Consider the following 12,210-nt stretch of genomic DNA (forward strand, 5'->3'; position numbering starts at 1 on the left):
CATATAGTATAACACCCAGCGCTCATCCGGTCAAGTGTCTCCTCAGTGCCCATCACCCAGTCACCCATCCCCCCACCCAACTCCCCTTCCACTACCCCTTGTTCATTTCCCAGAGTTAGGAGTCTCTCATGTTCTGTCATCCTCACTGATATTTCCCACTTATTTCCTCTCCTTTCCCCTTTAATCCCTTTCACTGTTTTTTATATTCCCCGTATAAGTGAAATCATACAATGTTTGCCCCTCTCCGACTGACTTCACTCAGCATAATACACTCCATTTGAAACCACTGGAAGCAAATGGTGGGTATTTGTCGTTTCTAATGGCTGAGGAATATTCCATTGTATACATAAACCACATCTTCTTTATCCACTCATCTTTCGATGGACACCGAGGCTCCTTCCACAGTTTGGCTATCGTGGCCATTGCTGCTATAAACATCGGGGTGCAGGTGTCCCGGCGTTTCACTGCATCTGTATCTTTGGGGTAAATCCCCAACAGTGCAATTGCTGGGTCGTAGGGCAGGTCTATTTTTAACTCTTTGAGGAACCTCCACACAGTTTTCCAGACTGGCTGCACCAGTTCACATTCCCACCAACAGTGTAAGAGGGTTCCCTTTTCTCCGCATCCTCTCCAACATTTGTGGTTTCCTGCCTTGTTAATTTTCCCCATTCTCACTGGGGTGAGGTGGTATCTCATTGTGGTTTTGATTTGTATTTCCCTGATGGCAAGTGATGCAGAGCATTTTCTCATGTGCATGTTGGCCATGTCTATGTCTTCCTCTGTGAGATTTCTCTTCATGTCTTTTGCCCATTTCATGATTGGATTGTTTGTTTCTTTGCTGTTGAGTTTAATAAGTTCTTTATAGATCTTGGATACTAGCCCTTTACCTGATACGTCATTTGCAAATATCTTCTCCCATTCTGTAGGTTGTCTTTTAGTTTTGTTGACTGTTTCTTTTGCTGTGCAGAAGCTTTTTATCTTGATGAAGTCCCAATAGTTCATTTTTGCTTTTGTTTCCCTTGCCTTCATAGATGTATCTTGCAAGAAGTTGCTGTGGCCAAGTTCAAAAAGGCTGTTGCCTGTGTTCTCCTCTAGGATTTTGATGGATTCTTGTCTCACATTTAGATCTTTCATCCATTTTGAGTTTATCTTTGTGTATGGTGTAAGAGAATGGTCTAGTTTCATTCTTGTGCATGTGGCTGCCCAATTTTCCCAGCACCATTTATTGAAGAGACTGTCCTTTTTCCAGTGGATAGTCTTTCCTGCTTTAAGGTTTTTTTTTTTTTTTTTTTTTTTTTTTTAGATTTCATTTATTTATTTGAAAGAGAAAGAGAGCACACAAGCAGGGGGTGCAGGAAGCAGACTCCCTGCTAAGCAGGGAGTCTGACATGGGGCTTGATCTCAGGACCCTGAAATCATGATCTGAGTTGAAACACTTAACCACCTGAGCCATGCAGGATCCCCAATCCAGGATATTTTTGTATACAAATCTATGTGACTTCTTAAAGTACAATAAACAAAATCCAGAGAGTTGTGAGGGGTCTGAGAAATAATCAGTGGTATTGTGATTTTTTTTTAAAGATTTTTATTTCTTCATGAGAGACACACAGAGAGAGAAAGAGAGAGGCAGAGACACAGGCAGAGGGAGAAGCAGGCCCACGCAGGGAGCCTGACACGGGACTCAATCCCGGGACCCCAGGACCACGCCTCAGGCTGAAGGCAGGCGCTAAACCGCTGAGCCACCCAGGGATCCCCCGATATTGTGATTTATAATAAAAAAATATATTTGGTCTTTGTCTCATTCCTGGCACAGAGCTCCTGAAACCCTTGTAAATTCCTAAGAGATAAGAGCACTGGGAGAATCTTTTGTTCTAATGAGGCAACTCTAGGTGGGCTCCTGGATGGCTTCTGGATGCAGGCTGATAAGATTAAGCTATGATTGGAAATTTGGAATTTTCAGCCTCATACCCCACACACCAGGGGAAAGAGGCTAGAAATGGAGCTAATTATTGATCATTAAATATATGAGGAAGCCTCCATAAAATCCCAAAAGTATGGAGTTCAGAGTGCTTCCAGGGCTGCTGCATATATCCACATACCCCAATTCTACAGAGACAGAAGCTCCTGTGCTCAGGGTGCTCCCATACCTCACCCTATGTATCTCTTCATCTAGCTTTTCATCTGTATCTTTCATCAAACTACTTAATAAACTAGTAAACATGTTTCATTGGGTTCTGTAAGCCACTTTATTGAATTAACTGCACCAAAGAAGGGGTCATGGGAACCTCAGACCTATTGCCAGTCAGAATCACAGGTGACAAACTGGACTTGTGATTGGCATTTGAAGTGTGGTGGGAATAGTTTTGTGGGACTGAGGACTTAAGCTGTGGGATCTGATGCTATTTCCAGGTAGATAGGGTCAGAATTGAATTAAATGAAATCGTAGGACAGCCAGCTGGTGTCAGAGAATTGCTTGGAGTGGAGAAAAAACTCCCACACTTTGAAATTGGGTGCAGAATCTTAATCTTCAAAAATAACTGTCAACTATTCTTCTCAATCCTATGCAACACATGATGGTTCTCTCATCCAGATTGTCTTGTGACTTGTTTTGACCAATGAACTATGGGCAAAGTTATACTGTGCAGTTATGCACTTTTCCTTTAAGGGGTCATCTTGAACATTTCAGCCTCAACTGAGCTCCCAGCTGAACGTAGCTGTTAGAGTAATCCTACTCAATACCATATTAACAGATTTGCTATTCACTTCAGTCTAGCCAACTCACAGGATCATGAGAAATTCTAAAGTTTTTAAGCCATTAAGTTTGGGGATAGTTTGGTACTCAGTAATAGATACTTCATAGAGAAATTGGTACTGGGCATGGAGTTCAGTTATAATAAAAAGCATAAAATATGCAGTGTTAGCTTTTGGACTGGGTGGTGGGCAGAGAATGGACAGATACAAGGACTGTATATTGTAAAAGCCTGGAAAAGCAGTGAGGAGACTGTTGATAAAGACAAGACAAATATCAAAAATAATATTTAGTGGAAATTGGCAAAGATTTTATTACTGGAGACTAGAAAAAGAGAATCCAAAGTATGTAGTAGTAGAACAATTAGCAAGCCTGCCATCTGAGTAGCTTGGAAGAGAAAAGTATTCAGTGAACCTATAGATTTATTTGTGGAGATTTCCAGACAGAACATTAAAAGCATCAATTGGTCTCTTTAGCAACAACATATGATAAAGTATTACAAGAGAAAGAGGAGGGTAAAAAGGGATTGTTCAGTTTGCAAGTGGAATTTAAAGGACATACACAAGGCTATGACAGTCTTTCCAGTAAGCAAAGATGTCTCAAGGCAAGAAATGTCTTCAGAACAAAGTTAAAATGCAGAGTTCTGCCAGTAAAACACAGTCACAATCAAGGCAAGTGCAGCTGTAAGACCTTTAGTTAAGGCTTCAAAACGAGGGATGCCTGGGTGGCTCAGCGGTTGGGTGTCTGCCTTTGGCCTGGAGCGTGATCCTGGAGACCCGGGATAGAGTCCCACAACAGGCTCCCTGCATGGAGCCTGCTTCTCCCTCTGCCTGTGTCTCTGCCTCTCTCTGTGTGTCGCTCATGAATAAATAAATAAAATCTTGAAAAAAAAACAAAAAAAACAAGACCTCAAAATGAGAGGGTACCTGGCTGGGTCAGTCAATAGAGCAGGTGACTCTTGATCTCAGGGTCATGAGTTCAAGTCCCATGTTGGCTGTAGCACCTGCTTAAAAAAGGGGGGGGGGGGAACACTTGGGTAGCTCAGTGGTTGAGCATTGCCTTTGGCTCAGGTAGTGATTCTGGTGAACCTAAGTGAATCTTAAAAAAAAAAAAAAGACTTCAGAATGACTTAAGGAAGTGTCTTGTAAATTCATAGATTTCTATGGAAAGGTATTTCTAAGAATCATAGGGGATCATCCCATAGTAGCCTAATATGCCCCAAGTAGAGAAAGGGCCGTCTTGTTTTTTTTTTTTTTTTAGATTTTATTTATTAATTCATGAGAGACACAGAGAGAGAGGCAGGCAGAGACACAGGCAGAGGGAGAAGCAAGCTCCATGTAGGGAGCCCGATGTGGGACTCCATCCGGGGACTCCAGGATCACACCCTGGGCGGAAAGCAGGGGGCCAAACCGCTGAGCCACCCACGGATCCCGAGAAAGGGGCTATCTTGCAAACAACTATCAAAATGGCTTTTGAAGCCCATATAGAATGAACCCCCAAAAGATTTTTTTTAAGGTTTTATTTATTTATTCAGGGCTAAACCACTGAGCCACCCAGGGATCCCCCCTGAAAAAGATTTACATACAACTTCCAAAATCATTAAAAGAATTGTCCCAGCAAAAGCATCATTATCTTATACCAAGGGATAAAGTTAACTTTGAAAGAAGCCTCTGGGCCCAGACCTTTTTTTTTTTTTTAATTTTATTTATTCATGAGAAACAGAGAGAGAAGGAGACTCCATGCAGGGAGCCCGACGTGGGACTCGATACCAGGTCTCCAGGATCACACCCCTGGTGAAAGCAGCGCTAAACCACTGAGCTACCCTGGGCCCAGAACTTCTGATGGAAGAAAGCAGGCTGTGAGAATTACTTATAGAAAAAGAATGATAATTTAGGCAGACCAAAGATAGCACAGAGGCCAAAACCAAGAATCCATAGAACAGTGAATTCAGAAAACTTTCAGAGAACAGAAGTAGGACCCATCTCTGGAGGTTGGGAAATGGCTACATGCACTTCCCAGATTTCAGCAATGGACAGTGACTAGTAGGCGTCTTCTATTTCCTGCTTTTAGGACATGAGCTTCTCTTGTAGTTATCCTATACTTTTCTCACTCATATATATAAGTGTAGTCAGGTGTAGGGCATGGGGAGACAGGTGTTTTTAACTCACAGGTCTCCAGATCAAGATTAACTGAACCTGGGGAGTCTTCTCCACCTTTGGACTTAGATGACAAAAGCTTAGTTTTTTTTTTTTTTTTTTTAAGATTTTATTTATTTGGGCAGTCCCGGTGGCTCAGCGGTTTAGCTCCTGCCTTCAGCCCAGGGCGTGATCCTCGAGTCCTGGGATCAAGTCCCACGTCGGGCTCCCTGCATGGAGCCTGCTTCTCCCTCGGCCTGTGTCTCTGCCTCTCTCCCTCTCTGTGTTTCTCATGAATAAATAAATAAAATCTTTAAAAAAAAATCACCAAATTACTGGGGTGGTTTATTATACAACAATAACTAATGAAAACAGGATATATGAGAATATTTTTGGGATGGTGGGACACATTTAGGGAAATAATGACAATAATTAAGGCTTCAAAAAAAAATTAAGGCTTCAAACATGTTGAATTTGAGATAAGAGTGGGATATATAAACAAATGTTCTGCTATCAAATTTATAATGCCTTTAAGAAGAGTAAAACAAGATTATATATTTATATAATATCTTAACCAATTTATGCAATTATTCACTGCTAATCTATTACGTACCAGGGGTTGAAAGATAATGTATTTCAAGAGACTTAAACTATTTTAGCCAGTTAATAATTTCTGAATATTTTTGTAAATACTGGTAGCTTCTACCAATGAAAAGTAGGCATGACTATTTCTCCACTCTCCTTCCTTCTTTTTTTTTTTTTTTTTCACTCTCCTCCCTTCTTAACAGACTTGATATCAGTGGTATCAAGTCATAGACCAAATTCTGACAAATGCATAAGATATAGGAATGGTCTTTCCTTGACATGAATGCAAAATTCTAAAAAAAAAAAAAATGACTGCAGAATTCTATCTAGAAACATATATTAAGATGGTAAATCTTTTTTTTTTTTTTTTTTTTTTTAAATTTCATTTATGATAGTCACAGAGAGAGAGAGAGAGAGGCAGAGACACAGGCAGAGGGAGAAGCAGGCTCCATGCACCGGGAGCCCGACGTGGGATTCGATCCCGGGTCTCCAGGATCGCGCCCTGGGCCAAAGGCAGGCGCCAAACCGCTGCGCCACCCAGGGATCCCTAAGATGGTAAATCAAACCAAAATCATAGTATTAATATTTTATGGTAGGTTTGAGAATATGCTCTTCATCTTTGGTTTATTTTAGTGTTTTCAGGGGTTTGAAAGATTTAATATTTTATAGATTATCCTCATGATTCTAATATGAAAAGCTTCATAGGGGCAGCTGTGTGGCTCAGTTGGTTAAATATCCAACTCTTGGTTTTGGCTCAGGTCATGATCTCAGGGTTGTGAGATCTCAGGTCATGATCTCAGGCTCCATGATCAGTGCAGAATCAGCTTGAGATTCTTTTCCCCTCCCTCTTCCTCCCCCTGCTTGTGCTCATGTGTTTTTTCTTCCTCTCTCAAATAAATAAATAAATGGTAAAGAAGAAAAGAAAAAGACAACATCAAGTGCTGGAGAGACTATAAAGGAACTTAGGTTTATAGATTTCTGTAGGGAATGCAAATGGTGTGACTGCTTTGGAAAAGTTTAGCTTATTTTATTTTTTTAGATTTTTAAATTTATTTGACAGAGTGAGAAAGCTCAAGCAGGAGGAAAAACAGAGGGAGCCTGATGCAGGGCTCAGTCCCAGAACCCTGGGATCATGACCTCAGTCAAAGGCAGACACTTAACTGACTGAGCCCCCCAGAAGCCTGTAGTTTGGCATTAAAAATTTTTTTTTAAAGATTTTATTTATTTATTCATGAAAGGCACACGGAGAGAGGCAGAGACACAACACAGACAGAGGGAGAAGCAGGCTCCATGCAGGGAGCTCGATATGGGACTCCATCCTGGGACTCCAGGACCATGTCCTGGGCGGAAGGGAGGCACCAAACCGCTGAGCCACCCAAGGATTCCCTGGCATTTTTTAATTTTTAATTTTATTTATTTATTTATTTATTTATTTATTTATTTATTTATTTATAAGATTTTATTTATTTATTCATGAGAGAGAGAGAGAGAGAGATAGGCAGAGGGAAAAGCAGCCTTCATGCAGGGAGCCTGACATGGGACTCATCCAGGGTCTCCAAGATCACATCCCGGACTGAAGGCGGTGCTAAACCTCTGCGACATCGGGGCTGCGCCCTGGCATTTTTTTTAAGAAACAAAGTTAAGCATACATTTATAGCACAACCCAGCAATTCCACGTTGGTATTTATCCAAAGGGAATGAAAACGTTTCATTTCATTTCATACCTACAAAAGGACTTGATCCTGAATATTCAAAGCAATTTTATTCTTAATAGCTCTAAACTGGACCCAACCCAAATGTCCATCACGAAGCGAATGGAGGGGTGCCTGAGTGACTCAGTCATTTGGGTGTCTGACTCTTGATTTCAGCTCAGGTCATGATATCAGGGTCGTGAGATGGAACCCCAAGCCGGCTCCGTACTGGGCATGGAGTCTTCCTCCCTCTCTTACTGCCCCTTCTCCCCTTCTCTCTTTTTTTTAAAATATTTTATTTATTTATTCATGAGGGACACAGAGAGAAGGAGAGGCAGAGAGACACAGGGAGAGGGAGAAGCAGGCTCCACGCAGGGAGCCCGATGTGGGACTCGATCCCGGGTCTCCAGGATCAGGCCCCGGGCTGAAGGCGGCGCTAAACCGCTGAGCCACCCGGGCTGCCCTCTCTTAAAAAAAATAAAATAAAATAAAATAAAATAAAATAAAATAAAATAACCTAAATGGATAAGCAAACAGGTTTCCTTTTATTGCTAAGTAGCATTTCATTGTATGGATGTACCATTGAACGTACTATTTTTGTTTCCTATTCTCTCTCTCTCTAAACTAACTAAATAAATCTTTAAAATGGCTATACCGGGGTGGCTCAGTTGATAGAGTATGTGACTTTTTTTTTTCCCCCAGGTGCCCTTGGCATGTGACTTTTTTTTTTTTAAAGATTTTATTTATTTATTCAAGAGAGACACACAGAGAGAGGCAGAGACACAGGCAGAGGGAGAAGCAGGCTCCATGCAGGGAGCCCGATGTGGGACTCGATTCCAAGACTCCAAGCTCACGCCCTGGGCCAAAGACAGGCGCTAAACCGCTGAGCCACTCAGGGATCCCCTGGGCATGTAACTTTTGATCTGAGGTTTGTGAATTCGAGCCCCACAGGGGATAGAGAAGTTAAATAAACTTCAAAATAAATAAATAAATAAATAAAATGGCTCTACATTTTGCACTTCCACCAGCAATTCCTAATTGTTATGAACTGAATTGTGTCCCCCCACTCAAATTTATGTGTTGAAGCCCTAAGCCCCCAATGTGAGCATATTTGTACATAAAGCCTTTAAAGATACAATAAAGGGGCGGTGGGTTGGGGCGCAGCGGGGCAGCGCAGCCTGCTCTGAGGCAGCTGGTGGTTGGGCGGGGAGTTGCGAGGGGGGTGCTCAGGGGAGCGGGAGTGGGGGGCGGGGGCGGCGTGCGCGGATGATGGCCAAGTCTTCGGACAAGCTCTACTGGGTCGAGTACGCCTAGGGCGGGCGCGCGTCTTGCAAGAAATGCAGCGAGAGCATCCCCAAGGACTCGCTGTGCATGGCCATCCTGGTGCAGTCACCCATGTTCGATGGAAAAGTCCCACACTGGTACCACTTTTCCTGCTTCTGGAAGGTCGGCCACTCCATCCGGCACCCCGACGTGGAGGTGGACAGGTTCTCTGCGCCCAGGTGGGACAACCAGCAGAAAGTCAGGAAGACTGCGGAGGCTGGAGGTGTGACAGGCAAAGGCCAGGATGGAGGAGACGGCAAGACAGACAAGACGCTGGCTGACTTCGCAGCCCAATTCGCCAAGTCCAACAGAAGCACATGCAAGGGCTGCCTGGAGAAGATAGAAAAGGGCCAGATACGCCTGTCCAAGAAGACGCTGGATCCAGAGAAGCCCCAACTAGGCATGATTGACCGCTGGTGCCACCCAAACTGCTTTGTTAAGAACAGGGAGGAGCTAGGGTTCCGGCCTGAGTACAGCACCAGCCAGTTCAAGGGCTTTGGCTTCCTTACTCCAGAGGATAAAGAAGGCCTGAAGAAGCAGTTCCTGGGAGTCAAGAGTGAAGGGAAGAGGGAAGGTGTGAGGTGGATGGGATAGATGAAGTGGCCAAGAAGAAATCTAAAAAAGAAAAAGATAAGAACAGTAGGCTTGAGAAGGCCCTGAAGGCCCAGAACGAGCTGATCTGGAACATCAAGAACGAGCTAAAGAAAGTGTGTTCTATGAATGACCTGAAAGAGCTGTTCATCTTCAACACGTAGCAAGTGTCATCTGGGGAGTCTGCGGTCTTGGACTGAGTGACTGATGGCATGGTGTTCAGTGCCCTCCTTCCCTGTGATGGAGGAATGCTCGGGCCAGCTGGTCTTCAAGAGTGATGCCTGGGATCCCTGGGTGGTGCAGCGGTTTAGCGCCTGCCTTTGGCCCAGGGCACGATCCTGGAGACCCGGGATCGAATCCCACGTCAGGCTCCCGGTGCATGGAGCCTGCTTCTCCCTCTGCCTGTGTCTCTGCCTCTCCTTCTGCCTGTGTCTCTGCGCCTCTCTCTCTCTCTCTCTGTGACTATCATAAATAAATAAAAATTAAAAAAAAAAAAAAGAGTGATGCCTACCACTGTACCGGGGATGTCACTGCCTGGACCAAATGTATGGTCAAAACATAGACACCCAGCTGGAAGAGTGGGTGACCCCAAAGGAATTCCAAGAAATCTCTTATGTCAAGAAATTGAAGATCAAAAAGCAGGACTGGATATTTCCCCCTGAGATCAGTGCCCCAGTGGCAGTTGCACCCCCGCCGTCTACTGCCTCGGCGCCTGCTGGCGTGAACAGCTCTGCTCCACCAGGTAAGCTGTTATCCAACATGAAGATCCTGACTCTTGGGAAACTCTCACTAAACAAGGATGAGGTGAAGGCCATGACTGAGGAACTCAGGGGAAAGTTGACGGGCACAGCCAACAGGCCTCCCTGTTCATCAGTACCAAAAAGGAGGTGGAGAAGATGAACAAGAAGATGGAGGAAGTGAGAGAGGCCAGCATCCGAGTGGTGTCTGTGGATTTCCTCCGGGACGTGTCCAATTCCACCAGGAGCCTTCAGGACTTGCTCTCTGCCCATGTCCTGGCTCCCTGGGGGGCCAAGGTGAAGGCGGAGCCAGCAGAGCCTGCGGCCCCTAAAGCCAAATTGGGAACTGCGTTCTCCAAGAACAGCAAGGGCCCCGTCAAGGAGGAAGACGTCAACAGATCTGAGAAGAGAATAAAATTAACTCTGAAAGGTGGTGCTGCTGTTGATCTGGATTCGGGTCTGGAACACTCTGCACACGTCCTGGAGAAAGGTGGGAAGGTGTTCAGCACCACCCTAGGCCTGGTAGACATCGTGAAGGGAACCAACTCCTATTACAAGCTGCAGCTTGTAATGACAAAGAAAGTAGGTACTGGATCTTCAGGTCCTGGGGCCATGTGGGCACCATGATTGGCAGCAACAAACTGGAGCAGTTGCCATCCAAGGAGGAAGCCATGGAGCACTTTATGAAATTGTATAAAGAGAAAACTGGGGATGCCTGGCATGCCAAGAACTTCACAGAGCATCCCAAAAAATTCTGCCCTCTGGAGATTGACTATGGCCGGGACGAAGAGGCAGTGAAGAAGCTGATGGTGAAGCCTGGCACCAAGTCCAAGCTCCTCAAGCCCATGCAGGACCTCATTGATGATCTTTGACATAGAAATTATGAAGAAAGCCATGGTGGAATATGAGATTGAGTCTCAGAATATGCCCTTGGGGAAGCTGAGCAAATGGCAGATTCAGGCTGCGTACTCCATCCTCAGTGAGGAGCAGCAGGCAGTGTCCCAGGGCAGCAATGACTCCCAGATCCTGGATCTCACAAATTGCTTCTACACCCTGATCCCCCACGACTTTAGGATGAAGAAGCCCCACTCCTGAACAATGCGGATTGTGTGCAGGCCAAGGGGGAAATGCTGGCCAACCTGCTGGAGGCCTACAGTTTGCTCAGGGGTGGCTCTGATGACAGCAGCAAGGACCCCATTGACGTCAACTATGAGATGCTCAAGACTGACATTAAGGTGGTGAACAGAGATTCTGAGGAAGCAGAGACCAGCAGGAAGTATGTTAAGAACACTCACCCGACCATGCACAACGCATATGACCTGGAGGTAGTTGATATTTTTAAGATCCAGTGTGAAGGCGAGAGCCAGCACTACAAGCCCTTCAAGCAGCTGCATAACCGGAGGTTGCTGTGGCACGGGTCCAGGACCACCAACTTCACGGGGATCCTGTCCCAGGGCCTCTGGATAGTCCCCCCCACCCAGGCCTGTGATAGGTTACATGTTTGGTAAAGGGATCTATTTTGCCAACATGGTCTCCAAGAGTGCCACCTACTGCCACACGTCCCAGGGAGACCCCATAGACCTGATCCTGCTGGGAGAAGTTGCCCTAGGGAACATGTATGAACTAAAAGCACACTTCACATATCAGCAAACTACCCAAGGGCAAGCACAGGGTCACAGGTTTGGGCATGATGACCCTTGACCCTTCCGCTAGTATTAGTCTGGCTGGCGTAGAAGTCCCTCTTGGAACTAGGATCTCCTCTGGGGTCAACGACGCCTGCCTGCTGTATTACGAGTACATTGTCTACGACTTCACTCAGGTCAATCTGAAATACCTGCTGAAGCTCAAGTTCAACTTCAAGATGTCCCTGTGGTGAGCTGGGGCGAGAGGCTGAGGCATAGCCCGGTGGCAGGGATGAGGATGCCCAGCACCCCGCACTGCCTGACCGGGCCAAGGCCGCCACCCCGCCGCCCGAGATCCACCTCCACTCAGTCTCCTTAGGAAGGATTTTCTATGACTGTTTGCTCACGTGTTAAGCGATGTTTGCCCACTTTTCAAATCCCTTGTTTGTATGGGTCTGGGAGTCGGGCATGGGTGGGGTCCCCCTGCGGCCAGCACCCTGGTGGGGACGACTGACAGTAAGAGAGGAAGGGGGTTCTAGACTAGTCCTGCAGGAAGAACCCTGCGCATCACAATGTCTGCCTTACTCACTGGCTTCCTGGGGGGTGGGGGGAGGTGGGGGTGGAGGGACTATTCCTTCCACCCTTCTAAGTGTTCACGTTTAGTTCAGTTTTGGAAAAATGTTATGCATTTATTTTGAGGTAAAAATAAAAACTAATTTCATACTAAAAAAAATTAAAAATATATAATAAAGGTTAAATGAGTTCATGAGGGTGAAG

The 12,210-nt window shown here is 45.2% G+C and overlaps 1 pseudogene; it reads left to right on the forward strand.

Moving 5' to 3' along the window:
* The first annotated feature begins 8,429 nt into the window (after positions 1–8,429).
* On the forward strand, positions 8,430–11,805 carry LOC140617372 (poly [ADP-ribose] polymerase 1-like; annotated as a pseudogene).
* Positions 11,806–12,210: the final 405 nt, after the last annotated feature.

This window comes from Canis lupus, chromosome 25 (genome assembly GCF_048164855.1).
Source record: "Canis lupus baileyi chromosome 25, mCanLup2.hap1, whole genome shotgun sequence".
In the NCBI taxonomy this organism is placed as follows: Eukaryota; Metazoa; Chordata; class Mammalia; order Carnivora; family Canidae; genus Canis; species Canis lupus.